This window comes from Triticum aestivum, chromosome 7D (assembly GCF_018294505.1).
Source record: "Triticum aestivum cultivar Chinese Spring chromosome 7D, IWGSC CS RefSeq v2.1, whole genome shotgun sequence".
Classification (NCBI taxonomy): Eukaryota; Viridiplantae; Streptophyta; class Magnoliopsida; order Poales; family Poaceae; genus Triticum; species Triticum aestivum.
This window is the reverse complement of record NC_057814.1, coordinates 388,474,777-388,490,954: the sequence shown is the minus strand read 5'-3', so window position 1 is coordinate 388,490,954 and position 16,178 is coordinate 388,474,777.

Below are 16,178 nucleotides of genomic sequence, written 5' to 3'. Positions count from 1 at the left end.
TTGTTTGCTTATTTTGATGAATCTATGGCTAGTATCGGGGGGTATGAACCATAGAGAAGTTGGAATACAGTAGGTTTAACACCAATATAAATAAATAATGAGTTCATTACAGTACCTTGAAGTGGTGGTTTGTTTTCTTGCACTAACGAAGCTCATGAGATTTTCTGTTGAATTTTGTGTTGTGAAGTTTTCAAGTTTTGGGTAAAGATTTGATGGATTATGGAATAAGGAGTGGCAAGAGTCTAAGATTGGGGATGCCCAAGGCACCCCAAGGTAAAATTCAAGGACAACCAAAAGCCTAAGCTTGGGGATGCCCCGGAAGGCATCCCCTCTTTCGTCTTCGTCCATCGGTAACTTTACTTGATGCTATATTTTTATTCACCACATGATATGTGCTTTGCTTGGAGCGTCTTGTATGATTTGAGTCTTTGCTTTTTAGTTTAACACAATCATCCTGGCTGCACAAACATTTTGGGAGAGACACACATGAATCGGAATTTATTAGAATACTCTATGTGCTTCACTTATATCTTTTAAGCTAGAAAATTTTGCTCTAGTGCTTCACTTATATCTTTTAGAGCACGGTGGTAGTTTTATTTTATAGAAATTACTGATCTCTCATGCTTCACTTATATTATTTTGAGAGTCCTTTAGAACAGCATGGTAGTTTGCTTTGGCTATAAAATTAGTCCTAATATGATAGGCATCCAAGATTGGTATAATAACAACTTTCATAAAAAGTGCATTGAATACTATGAGAAGTTTGATACTTGATGATTGTTTTGAGATATGAAGATGGTAATATTAGAGTCGTGCTAGTTGAGTAGTTGTGAATTTGAGAAATACATGTGTTGAAGTTTGCAAGTCCCGTAGCATGGACGTATGGTAACCGTTGTGTAACAAATTTGAAGCATGAGGTGTTCTTTGATTGTCATCCTTATGAGTGGCGGTCGGGGGCGAGTGATGGTCTTTTCCTACCAATCTACCCCCCTAGGAGCATGCACGTAGTGCTTGGTTTTTGATGACTTGTAGATTTTTGCAATAAGTATGTGAGTTCTTTATGACTAATGTTGAGTCCATGGATCATACGCACTCTCACCCTTCCATCATTGCTAGCCTCTTCGGTACCGTGCATTGCCCTTTCTCAGCTTGAGAGTTGGTGCAAACTTCGCCGGTGCATCCAAACCCCGTGATATGATACGCTCTATCACACATAAACCTCCTTATATCTTCCTCAAAACAGCCGCCATACCTACCTATTATGGCATTTCCATAGCCATTCTGAGATATATTGCCATGCAACTTTCCACCGTTTCATTTATTATGACACGCTTCATCATTGTCATATTGCCTTGCATGATCATGTAGTTGACATCGTATTTGCGGCAAAGCCACCATGCATAATTTATCATACATGTCACTCTTGATTCATTGCCCATCCCGGTACACTGCCGGAGGCATTCATATAGAGTCATATTTTGTTCTAGTATCGAGTTGTAATCATTGAGTTGTAAATAAATAGAAGTGTAATGATCATCATTAATAGAGCATTGTTCCAAAAAAAAGAAAGGCCCAAAAAAGAGAGGAAAGAAATAAAAAAGGGATAATGCTACTATCCTTTTCTTCCACACTTGTGCTTCAAAGTAGCACCATGATCTTTATGATAGAGAGTCTCTTGTTTTGTCACTTTCATATACTAGTGGGAATTTTTCATTATAGAACTTGGCTTGTATATTCCAACAATGGGCTTCCTCAAATGCCCTAGGTCTTCGTGAGCAAGCAAGTTGGATGCACACCCAATTAGTTTCTTTTGTTGAGCTTTCATACATTTATAGCTCTAGTGCATCCGTTGCATGGCAATCCCTACTCCTTGCATTGACATCAATTGATGGGCATCTCCCTAGCCCGTTGATTAGCCGCGTCAATGTGAGACTTTCTCCTTTTTTGTCTTCTCCACATAACCCCCATCATTATACTCTATTCCACGCATAGTGCTATATCCATGGCTCACGCTCATGTATTGCGTGAAGGTTGAAAAAGTTTGAGATTATTAAAGTATGAAACAATTGCTTGGCTTGTCATCGGGGTTGTGCATGATGAGAGCATTCTTGTGTGACGAAAATGGAGCATGGCCAAACTATATGATTTTGTAGGGATGAACTTTCTTTTGCCATGTTATTTTGAGAAGACATAATTGCTTAGTTAGTATGCTTGAAGTATTATTATTTTTATGTCAACATTAGACTTTTATCTTGAATCTTTCGGATCTGAACATTCTTGCAACAATAAAGAAAATTACATTGAAAAATATGCTAGGTAGCATTCCACATCAAAAATTCTGTTTTTATCATTTACCTACTCGAGGACGAGCAGGAATTAAGCTTGGGGATGCTTGATATGTCTCCAACGTATCTATAATTTTTGATTGTTCCATGATATTATATTATCTGTTTTGGATGTTTAATGAGCTTTATTATACACTTTTATATTATTTTGGGACTAACCTACTAACCAAAGGCCCAGTGCAAATTGCTGTTTTTTTTGCCTATTTCAGTATTTCATAGAAAAGGAATATCAAACGGAATCCAAATGGAATGAAACCTTCGGGCGAGTGATTTTTGGAACAAACGCAATCCAGGAGACTTGGAGTGGACGTCAAGAAAGAACGAGGAGGCCACGAAGCAGGAGGGCGCGCCCAGGGAGGGTAGGCGTGCCCCCCACCCTCGTGGGCCCCTCGTGGCTCCCCTAACCGACTTCTTTCGCCTATATATACTCATATACCCCGAAAACATCCGAGAGCACCACGAAACCCTATTTCCACCGCCGCAACCTTCTGTACCCGTGAGATCCCATCTTGGGGCCTTTTTCGGTACTCCGCCGGAGGGGGAATCGATCACGGAGGGCTTCTACATCAACACCATAGCCTTTCTGATGATGTGTGAGTAGTTTACCACAGACCTTCGGGTCCATAGTTATTAGCTAGATGGCTTCCTCTCTCTCTTCGGATCTCAATACAAAGTTCTCCTCGATATTCTTGGAGATCTATTCGATGTAATTCTTTTTGCGGTGTGTCTGTCGAGATCCGATGAATTGTGGGTTTATGATCAAGATTATCTATGAACAATATTTGAATCTCCTCTGAATTCTTTTATGTATGATTTGTTATCTTGGCAAGTCTCTTCGAATTACCAGTTTGGTTTGGCCTACTAGATTGATCTTTCTTGCAATGGGAGAAGTGCTTAGCTTTGGGTTCAATCTTGCGGTGTCCTTTCCCAGTGACAGTAGGGGCAGCAAGGCACGCATTGTATTGTTGCCATCGAGGATAAAAAGATGGGGTTTATATCATATTGCTTGAGTTTATCCCTCTACATCATGTCATCTTGCCTAATGCGTTACTCTGTTCTTATGAACTTAATACTCTAGATGCATGCTGGATAGCGGTCGATGTGTGGAGTAATAGTAGTAGATGCAGAATCGTTTCGATCTACTTGTCGCGGACGTGATGCCTATATACATGATCATGCCTAGATATTCTCATAACTATGCACTTTTCTATCAATTGCTCGACAGTAATTTTTTCACCCACCGTAATACTTATGCTATCTTGAGAGAAGCCACTAGTGAAACCTATGGCCCCCGGGTCTATTTTCCATCATATAAGTTTCCAATCTATTTTACTTCGCAATCTTTACTTTCAATCTATATCATAAAGAATACCAAAAATATTTATCTTATTATCTCTATCAGATATCACTTTTGCAAGTGGCCATGAAGGGACTGACAACCCCTTTATCACGCTGGTTGCAAGGTTCTTATTTGTTTGTGTAGGTATGAGGCGACTTGCATGTAGTCTCCTACTGGATTGATACCTTGGTTCTCAAAAACTGAGGGAAATACTTACGCTACTTTACTGCATTAGCTTTGACTTAAATGAATAACTGTATTGCAATAAACACGATCTAATCATGTTCATGCTCAACGCAGACACCAAATAAAATTTATCTAGGTTCAACACTAATCCCGAAGGTAGAGGGAGCGTGTGATGGTGATCACATCAACCTTGGAAACACTTCCAACACACATCGTCACCTCACCCTTAGCTAGTCTCTGTTTATTCCGTAGCTTTTGTTTCGAGTTACCAATATTAGCAACTGAACCAATATCTAATACCCAGGTGCTACTAGCAGTACTAGTAAGGTACACATCAATAACATGTATATCAAATATACTTTTGTTGAAGTTGCCAGCTTTCTTATCTACCAAGTATTTGGGGTAGCTCCGCTACCAGTGACCGCTCCCCTTACAATAGAAGCACTTAGTCTTGGGTTTGGGTTCAACCTTGGGTTTCTTCAGTGGAGCGGCAACTGGATTGCCATTCATGAAGTTTCCCTTCTTGCCCTTGCCCTTCTTGAAACCAGTGGTCTTGTTAACCATCAACACTTGATGCTCCTTCTTGATTTCAACCTCCGTGGCCTACCGCGAACAGCTCTAGGATCATCTCCATCCCTTGCATGTTATAGTTCATCACGAAGCTCTAGTAGCTTGGTGATAGTGTGTCTGGAGAACTGTGTCAATCACTATCTTTCTAGAAGATTAACTCCCACTTGATTCAAGCGATTGTAGCACCCAGACATTCTGAGCACATGCTCACTGGCTGAGCTATTCTCCTCCATCTTGTAGGCAAAGAACTTGTCAGAGGTCTCATACCTCTCAACACGGGCATGAGCCTGAAATACCAATTTCAGCTCTTGGAATATCTCATATGTTCCATGGCGTTCAAAATGTCTTTGAAGCCCTGATTCTGAGCCGTAAAGCATGGCGCACTAAACTATGAAGTAGTCATTCGAATGTGTTTGCTAGATGTTCACAACATCCACAGACGACGCTAGAGGGGTTGGTACACCGAGCGGTGCATCAAGGACATAAGCCTTTTGTGTAGCAGTGAGGACAATCCTCAGACTACGGACCTAGTTTGCATAATTGCTTACAATATCTTTCAACTTAGTCTTTCTCTAGGAACGCATTAAAACAGGGAGCTATAGCGCGAGCTATTGATCTACAACATAATTGGCAAAGACAATTTAGACTATGTTCATGATAATGAGTTCAACTAATCATATTACTTAAGAACACCCACTCAAATCGACATCCCTCCGGTCATCCGAGTGTAACATGATCCAAATTCACCAACCCAAGTCCGATCATCACGTGAGATGAGGTGGTTTCAATGGTGAACATCTCCATGTTGATCATATCTACTATATGACTCATGTTCGACCTTTCGGTCTCTTGCATTCTGAGGACATGTCTGTACATGCTAGGCTCGTAAAGTTTAACCCAAGTGTTCCGCATGTGCAAAACTGGCTTGCACCCGTTGTATGCGGACGTAGAGTCTATCACACCCGATCATCACGTGGTGCTTCAAAACGACGAACTTTCGCAACGGTGCACACTTGGGGAGAACACAATTTTATCCTGAAATTTTAGCGAGGGATCACCTTATAATGCTACCGTCGTCCTAAGCAAAATAAGATGCATAAAAGGATTAACATCACATGCAAATCATAAGTGACATTATATGGCCATCAACTTGTGCTTTTGATCTCCATATCCAAAGCACTGGCATGATCTCCATCGTCACCGTCATGACACCATGATCTCCATCATCGTGTTGCCATCGGGGTTGTCACGCCAACCATGCTTCTACTACCATTGCTACCACTTAGCGATAAAGTAAAGCATTACATAGCGCTCAATGATTGACACACAGGTCATACAATAATTAAAGACAACCCTATGGCTCCTACCGGTTGCCGTATGCATCGACATGCAACTCGATATAAACTATTACAAACATGATCATCCCATACATCAAATATATTTCATCATGTCTTTGGCCATATCATATCACAACATACCCTGCAAAAACAAGTTAGACGTCCTCTAATTGTTGTTGCATGTTTTACGTGGCTGCTGCTACCTCTTGAGCACTGCGTTGGTTTTCCCTTGAAGAGGAAAGGGTGATGCAGTAAAGTAGCGTAAGTATTTCCCTCAGTTTTAGAGAACCAAGGTATCAATCCAGTAGGAGACCACGCGTGAGTCCCTCGTACCTACACAAACAAATAAGAACCTTGCAACCAACGCGATAAAGGGGTTGTCAATCCCTTCACGGCCACTTGCATATCATATCACAACATACCCTGCAAAAACAAGTTAGACGTCCTCTAATTGTTGTTGCATGTTTTACGTGGCTGCTGCTACCTCTTGAGCACTGCGTTGGTTTTCCCTTGAAGAGGAAAGGGTGATGCAGTAAAGTAGCGTAAGTATTTCCCTCAGTTTTAGAGAACCAAGGTATCAATCCAGTAGGAGACCACGCGTGAGTCCCTCGTACCCACACAAACAAATAAGAACCTTGCAACCAACGCGATAAAGGGGTTGTCAATCCCTTCACGGCCACTTGCAAAAGTGAGATCTGATAGAGATGATAAGATAATATTTTTGGTATTTTTATGATAAAGAGTGAAAGTAAAGATTGCAAAATAAAAGTAGATCGGAAACTTATATGATAGAGAATATACCCGGGGGCCATAGGTTTCACTAGTGGCTTCTCTCAAGATAACATAAGTATTACGGTGGGTGAACAAATTACTGTCGAGCAATTGATAGAATTGAGCATAGTTATGAGAATATCTAGGCATGATCATGTATATAGGCATCACGTCCGCAACAAGTAGACCAACTCCTGCCTGCATCTACTACTATTACTCCACACATCGACCGCTATCCAGCATGCATCTAGAGTATTAAGTTCATAAGAACGGAGTAACGCATTAGGCAAGATGACATGATGTAGAGGGATAAACTCAAGCAATATGATATAAACCCCATCTTTTTATCCTCGATGGCAACAATACAATACGTGTCGTTTCCCCTGCTGTCACTGGGATCGAGCACCGCATGATTGAACCCAAAGCTAAGCACTTCTCCATTGCAAGAAAGATCAATCTAGTAGGCCAAACCAAACTGATAATTCGAAGAGACTTGCAAAGATAACCAATCATACATAAAATAATTCAGAGGAGATTAAAATATTGTTCATAAATAATCTTGATCATAAACCCACAATTCATCGGATCTCGACAAACACACCGCAAAAAGAGTTATATCGAATAGATCTCCAAGAAGATCGAGGAGAACTTTGTATTGAGATCCAAAGACAGAGAAGAAGCCATCTAGCTAATAACTATGGACCCGAAGGTCTGAGGTAAACTACTCACACATCATCGGAGAGGCTATGGTGTTGATGTAGAAGCCCTCCGTGATCGATGCCCCCTCCGGCGGAGCGCCGGAAAAGTCCCCAAGATGGGATCTCACGGGTACAGAAGGTTGCGATGGTGGAAATAGGGTTTCGTGGTGCTCCTCGATGGTTTCGGGGTATGTAGGTATATATAGGAGGAAGAAGTAGGTCGGTGGAGCCACGAGGGGCCCACTAGGGTGGGGGGCGCGCCTAGGGGGGCAGGCACGCCTCCCTGCCTCGTGGCCTCCTCGTTGATTTCTTGACGTCCACTCCAAGTCCTCTGGATCACGTTTGTTCCAAAAATAACTCCCCCGAAGGTTTCATTCCGTTTGGACTCTGTTTGATATTCCTTTTCTGCGAAACACTGAAATAGGAAAAAAAAGCAATTTGCACTGGGCCTTGGGTTAATAGGTTAGTCCCTAAAATAATATAAAAGTGTATAATAAAGCCCATTAAACATCCAAAACAGCATATATAATAGCATGGAGTAATCAAAAATTATAGATACGTTGGAGACGTATCAAGCATCCCCAAGCTTAATTCCTGCTCGTCCTCGAGTAGGTAAATGATAAATACAGAATTTTTGATGTGGAATGCTACATAGCATATTCTTCAATGTAATTTTATTTATTGTGGCATGAATGTTCAGATCCGAAAGATTCAAGATAAAAGTTTAATATTGACATAAAAATAATAATACTTCAAGCATACTAACAAAGCAATCATGTCTTCTCAAAATAACATGGCCAAAGAAAGTTATCCCTACAAAATCATATAGTCTGGCTATGCTCTATCTTCATCACACAAAATATTTAAATCATGCACAACCCCGATGAAAAGCCAAGCAATTGTTTCATACTTTTGATGTTCTCAAACTTTTTCAATCTTCACGCAATACATGAGCGTGAGCCATGGACATAGCACTATATGTGGAATAGAATGGTGGTTGTGGAGAAGACAAAAAAGGAGAAGATAGTCTGACATGAACTAGGCGTATCAACGGGCTATGGAGATGCCCATTAATAGATATCAATGTGAGTAGTAGGGATTGCCATGCAATGGATGCACTAGAGCTATAAGTGTATGAAAGCTCAACGAAAGAAACTAAGTGGGTGTGCATCCAACTCGCTTGCTCACGAAGACCTAGGGAAATTTGAGGAAGCCCATCATTGGAATATACAAGCCAAGTTCTATAATTTAAAGTTCCCACTAGTATATGAAAGTGACAACATAAGAGACTCTCTATCATGAAGATCATGGTGCTACTTTGAAGCACAAGTGTGGTAAAAGGATAGTAACATTGTCCCTTCTCTCTTTTTCTCTCATTTTTTTATTTGGGCCTTTTCTCTTTTTTTATGGCCTCTTTCTTTTTTTATTTTTTTTCGTCCGGAGTCTCATCCCGACTTGTGGGGGAATCATAGTCTCCATCATCCTGTCCTCACTTGGGACAATGCTCTAATAATGATGGTCATCACACTTTTATTTACTTACAACTAAAAAATTACAACTCAATACTTAGAACAAAATATGACTCTATGTGAATGCCTCCGGCGGTATACCGGGATATGCAATGAATCAAGAGTGACATGTATGAAAGATTTATGAATGGTGGCTTTGCCACGAATACGATGTCAACTACATGATCATGAAAAGCAATATGACAATGATGAAGCGTGTCATAATAAACGGAACGGTGGTAAGTTGCATGGCAATATATCTCGGAATGGCTATGGAAATGCCATAATAGGTAGGTATGGTGGCTGTTTTGAGGAAGCTATATGGTGGGTGTATGATACCGGCGAAAGGTGCGCGGTATTAGAGAGGCTAGCAATGGTGGAAGGGTGAGAGTGCGTATAATCCATGGACTCAACATTAGTCAGAAAGAACTCACATACTTATTGCAAAAATCTATTAGCTATCGAAACGAAGTACTACGCGCATGCTCCTAGGGGGATAGATTGGTAGGAAAAGACCATCGCTTGTCCCCGACCGCCACTCATAAGGAAGACAATCAAATAAATAAATCATGCTCCGGCTTCATCACATAACGATTCACCATACGTGCATGCTATGGGAATCACAAACTTTAGAACAAGTATTTCTCAAATTCACAACTACTCAACTAGCATGACTCTAATATCACCATCTGCATATCTCAAAACAATTATCAAGTATCAAACTTCTCATAATATTCAATGCACGTCCTATGATAGTTTTTGTTACACCTATCTTGGATGTTCATCACTTCTAGGACCAAAATTTCAACCAAAGCAAATTACCATGCTGTTCTAAAGGACTCTCAAAATGATATAAGTGAAGCATGAGAGATCAATTATTTCTATAAAATAAAACCACCACCGTGCTCTAAAAGATATAAGTGAAGCACTAGAGCAAAATTTTCTAGCTCAAAAGATATAAGTGAAGCACATAGAGTATTCTAATAAATTCCGATTAATGTGTGTCTCTCCCAAAAGGTGTGTACAGCAAGGATTATTGTGGTAAACTAAAAATCAAAGACTCAAATCATACAAGACGCTCAAAGCAAAACACATATCATGTGGTGAATAAAAATATAGCTCCAAGTAAAGTTACCGATGGACGAAGACAAAAGAGGGGATGCCTTCCGGGGCATCCCCAAGCTTAGGATTTTGGTTGTCCTTGGATTTTACCTTGGGGTGCCTTGGGCATCCCCAAGCTTAGGCTCTTGCCACTCCTTGTTCCATAATCCATCAAATCTTACCCAAAACTTGAAAACTTCACAACACAAAACTCAACATAAAATCTCATGAGCTCCGTTAGCGAAAGAAAACAAAACACCACTTTAAGGTACTGTAATGAACTCATTCTTTATTTTTATTGGTGTTAAACCTACTGTATTCCAACTTATCTATGGTTCATAAACTCCATTACTAGCCATAGATTCATCAAAATAAGCAAACAACACACGAAAAACAGAATCTGTCAAAAACAGAACAGTCTGTAGTAATCTGTATCTGACGCAAACTTCTGTAACTCAAAAAAATCTACCAAAATAGGAAAACCTATATAATTTGATTATTGATCTACTGCAATTGGAATCAGTATTTTATCACGTTCTGGTGATTTTTAACAATTGTTTTCGCGAGCAGAAAGTTTCTGATTTTTTCAGCAAGATCAAATAACTATCATCCAAGAAGATCCTATAGGTTTTACTTGAAAAAAACACTAATTAAAACATAAAAACAAATCTAACCAGAGGCCAGATCAAAGATTTAGTACTAAACAGAACCAAAAAGCAAGAAACAAAAATAAAATTGGGTTGCCTCCCAACAAGCGCTATCGTTTAACGCCCTTAGATAGACATAAAGGCAAGGATAGATCTAGGTATTATCATCTTTGGTATGAAATCCATAAGTGGCTCTCATAATAGATTCATAAGGTAATTTAATTTTCTTTCTAGGGAAGTGTTCCATGTCTTTCCTTAACGGAAATTGGAATCTAATATTCCCTTCTTTCATATCAATAATTGCACCAATCGTTCTAAGGAAAGGTCTACCAAGAATAATAGGACATGAAGGATTGCAATCTATATCAAGGACAATGAAATCTACAGGCACATAATTCGTATTTGCGACAATAAAAACATCATTAATTCTTCCCATAGGTTTCTTAATGGTGGAATCCGCAAGATGCAAGTTTAAAGAACAATCATCAAATTCATGGAAACCTCACAAATCACACAAAGTTTTTGGAATCGTGGAAACACTAGCATCCAAATCAAACAAAGCATAGCATTCATGATATTTAATTTTAATTTTAATAGTAGGTTCCCACTCATCATAAAGTTTTCTAGGGATAGAAACTTCCAATTCAAGCTTTTCTTCATAAGATTGCATTAAAGCATCAACGATATGTTTGGTAAAAGCCTTATTTTGACTATAAGCATGCGGAGAATTTAGCACGGATTGCAACAAGGAAATACAATCTAATAAAGAACAATTATCATAATTAAATTCCTTGAAATCCAAGATAGTGGGTTCATTGCTATGTAAAGTTTTGACCTCTTCCATCCCACTTTTACCAATTTTTGCATCAAGATATAAAAATTCCGAATCATTGGGACACCTTTTAGCTAAAGTTGACTCATCTCCAGTCCCATTATTATCAAGATTCATATTGCAAAACAAAGATTTAATAGGGTACACATCAATTACGTTTAGATCTTCATCCTTATTATCATGGAAACTAGAAGAACACGCTTTCATAAAGCAATCTTTCTTAGCACGCATCCTAGCGGTTCTTTCTTTGCACTCATCAATGGAAATTCTCATGGCTTTGAGAGACTCATTGATATCATGCTTAGCTGGAATAGATCTAAGTTTCAAAGAATCAATATCAAGAGAAATTCTATCCACGTTCCTAGCCAATTCATCAATCTTAGGCAATTTTCTTCAAGCAAAGCATTGAAATTCTTTTGAGAAATCATAAATTCTTTAACACTAGTTTCAAAATCAGAGGGCATCTTATTAAAATTTCCATAAGAGTTGTTGTAGGAATTACCATAATTATTAGAGGACTAGGGTATGGCCTAGGATTAAAATTTCCTCTATAAGCGTTGTTACCAAAATTGTTCCTACCAACAAAATTCACATCCATAGATTCATTATTATTCTCAATCAAAGTAGACAAACGCATATCATTGGGATCGGAAGAAACACTCTTATTAGCAAACAATTTCATAAGTTCATCCATCTTTCCACTCAAAACATTAATTTCTTCAATTGCATGAACCTTTGTGCCATTGGGAATAATTAACCATAATATTATCTAGGAGTTTAGTAGCTTCTCCTAAAGTGATTTCCATTAAAGTGCCTCCCGCGGCCGAATCTAAAAGATTTCTAGAAGCAAAATTCAATCCGGCATAAATTTTTTGTATAATCATCCATAAATTCAAACCATGTGTAGGGCAATTATGTATAATTGATTTCATTCTCTCCCAAGCTTGTGCAACATGTTCATGATCAAGTTGCTTAAAATTCATAATATCGTTTCTAAGAGAGATGATCTTAGCAGGAGGAAAATACTTAGAGATAAAAGCATCTTTGCACTTATTCCATGAATCAATACTATTTTTAGGCAAAGATGAAAACCAAGTTTTAGCACGATCTCTAAGCGAGAAAGGAAATAGCTTCAATTTAACAATATCATTATCCACATCTTTCTTCTTTTGCATATCGCACAAATCAACAAAGCTATTTAGATGAGTAGCGGCATCTTCACTAGGAAGGCCGGCGAATTGATCTTTCATGACAAGATTCAGCAAAGCAGCATTAATTTCACAAGATTCAGCATCGGTAAGAGGAGCAATCGGAGTGCTAAGAAAATCATTGTTGTTGGTATTAGCAAAGTCACACAATTTAGTATTATCTTGAGCCATCGTGACAAGCAAGCAATCCAACACACAAGCAAAAAAGAAGCAAGCGAAAGAAAAAGCGAACGGAAAGAGAGGGTGAATAAAACGGCAAGGGTGAAGTGGGGGAGAGGAAAACGAGAGGCAAATGGCAAATAATGTAATGCGAGGGATAAGAGTTTGTGATGGGTACTTGGTATGTCTTGACTTGTGCGTAGACTCCCCGGCAATGGCGCCAGAAATCCTTCTTGCTACCTCTTGAGCACTGCGTTGGTTTTCCCTTGAAGAGGAAATGGTGATGCAGTAAAGTAGCGTAAGTATTTCCCTCAGTTTTTGAGAACCAAGGTATCAATCCAGTAGGAGACCACGCGCGAGTCCCTCGTACCTACACAAACAAATAAGAACCTTGCAACCAACGCGATAAAGGGGTTGTCAATCCCTTCACGGCCACTTGCAAAAGTGAGATCTGATAGAGATGATAAGAAAATATTTTCGGTATTTTTATGATAAAGAGTGAAAGTAAAGATTGCAAAATAAAAGTAGATCAGAAACTTATATGATAGAGAATAGACCCGGGGGCCATAGGTTTCACTAGTGGCTTCTCTCAAGATAGCATAAGTATTACGGTGGGTGAACAAATTACTGTCGAGCAATTGATAGAATTGAGCATAGTTATGAGAATATCTTGGCATGATCATGTATATAGGCATCACGTCCGCAACAAGTAGACCGACTCCTGCCTGCATCTACTACTATTACTCCACACATCGACCGCTATCCAGCATGCATCTAGAGTATTAAGTTCATAAGAACGGAGTAACGCATTAGGCAAGATGACATGATGTAGAAGGATAAACTCAAGAAATATGATATAAACCCCATCATTTTATCCTCGATGGCAACAATACAATACGTGTCGTTTCCCCTACTGTAACTGGGATCGAGCACCGCATGATTGAACCCAAAGCTAAGCACTTCTCCCATTGCAAGAAAGATCAATCTAGTAGGCCAAACCAAACTGATAATTCGAAGAGACTTGCAAAGATAACCAATCATACAGAAAATAATTCAGAGGAGATTAAAATATTGTTCATAGATAATCTTGATCATAAACCCACAATTCATCGGATCTCGACAAACACACCGCAAAAAGAGTTATATCGAATAGATCTCCAAGAAGATCGAGGAGGACTTTGTATTGAGATCCAAAGAGAGAGAAGAAGCCATCTAGCTAATAACTATGGACCCGAAGGTCTGAGGTAAACTACTCAGACATCATCGGAGAGGCTATGTGTTGATGTAGAAGCCCTCCGTGGTCGATGCCCCCTCCGGCGGAGCGCCAGAAAAGGCCCCAAGATGGGAACTCACGGTACAGAAGGTTGCGGCGGTGGAAATAGGGTTTCGTGGCGCTCCTGGATGGTTTCGGGGGTACGTAGGTATATATAGGAGGAAGAAGTAGGTCGGTGGAGCCACGAGGGGCCCACGAGGGTGGGGGGCGCGCCCGGGGGGGCAGGCGCGCCTCCCTGCCTCGTGGCCTCCTCGTTGATTTCTTGACGTGCACTCCAAGTCCTCTGGATCACGTTTGTTCCAAAAATAACTATCCCGAAGGTTTCATTCCGTTTGGACTCCGTTTGATATTCCTTTTCTACGAAACACTGAAATAGGAAAAAAAAAACCCAGCAATTTGCACTGGGCCTTGGGTTAATAGGTTAGTCCCAAAAATAATATAAAAGTGTATAATAAAGCCCATTAAACATCCAAAACAGAATATATAATAGCATGGAGCAATAAAAAATTATAGATACGTTGGAGACGTATGAGCTGCTATGGGTATCTAGCAAGAACGATTCTTACCTACACAAAGCCACAACGGTGATATGCAAGTTGCTATATAACCTTCTACAAGGACCGCCTTTGTTGAATCCAATTCAACTAAGGTGGGAGACACAGACACCCGCCAACCATCTTTATGCAACAAAGTCACATGTTTGTCGATGGAAGCGGTCTCATGTACGTGGACATGTAAGGTTGGTTCGGGCCGCTTCATCCAACAATACCGCTGAATCAAGGAAAGACCAAGGAAGGAAGCAATCTGAATATCAATGCCCCAAAACTCCTTTGTGTTCTACTAGTGATGTCATCTACGCATAGACCTATCTCTGATACCACTATTGTGGAACGTTGCATGGGAAATAAAAAAATTCCTATGCTCACCAAGGTCCAATCTAGGAGATGACCATCTACGAGAGGAGAGATTGCATCTACATACCCTTGTAGATCGCTAAGCGGAAGCGTTAAGAGATGCGGTTGATGTAGTCGAACGTCTTCGCGATCCATTCATGATCCGTCTTGCGAACTCCGATCTAGTGCTAAACGGACGGCACCTCCGCGTTCAACATACGTACGGCTTGATGACGCCTTCACCTCCTCGATCCAGCGAGCGATGGTGAAGTAATAGCTCGAGTCCTCCGGCAACACGACGGCGTGGTGGCGGTGGTGGTGGAGAAATCTCAGCAGAGCTTCGCTAAGCACTACGGAGAAGAAGATGGCTATGAGGGAGAGGAGGAGCAGTGCCGTGGCACGTATAGATCGTATGGGTGCGGCTGCCCTCTCTCCCCTCCTCTATATATAGGGGCAAGGGTGGTGGGAGGGGTGCCCCTAGATCCCATCTAGGGGTGGAGGCCACCAAGGGGGAAACCCTAGATGGGTTTGGGTGCCTCCCCCTAGGCGCCTTGGCCCCCAAGGCAAGTGGAGGAAACCCTAGGGAGGCGCCCCACCTCCTCAAGCAACGTGGGAAGGGGTGAGGGGGGCGCACATCCCCTTAGTGGGCTGGTTTTCCCCCTCCCCTTGGCCTATGGGCCCCCAACACTTGTCGCCCCCCCAAACCCCTTTCGATGATGCTGGTCATCACCTGGTACCCCCAGAACAATTCCGGACTCCAATACCCTTCGTCCAATATATCAATCTTCACCTCCGGACCATTCCAGAGTTCCTCGTCACATCCGGGACTCCAAACAGCCTTCGGTAACCACCATAATGACTCAACTATACTTATATCGTCACCAGACGTTAAGTGTGTAGACCCTGCGGGTTCGAGAACTATGCAGACATGACCGAGACACCTCTACGGTCAATAACCAATAGCAGGACCTAGATGCCCATATTGGTTCCTACATATTCTATGAAGATCTTATCGGTCCAACCTCGATGCCAAGGATTCAGCTAATCCTGTATGCAGTTCCCTTTGTCTATCGGTATGTTACTTGCCCGAGATTCAATCGTCGGTATCTCCATACCTAGTTCTATCTCGTTACCGGCAAGTCTCTTTACTCGTTCCAAAATACAAGATCCTGTGGCTAACTCATTAGTCACATTGCTTGCAAGCTCATTGTGATGATGTATTACCGAGTGGGCCCTGAGATACCTCCCTGTCACACGGAGTGACAAATCCCAGTCTTAATCCATGCCAACTCAACAGACAACCTCAGAGAT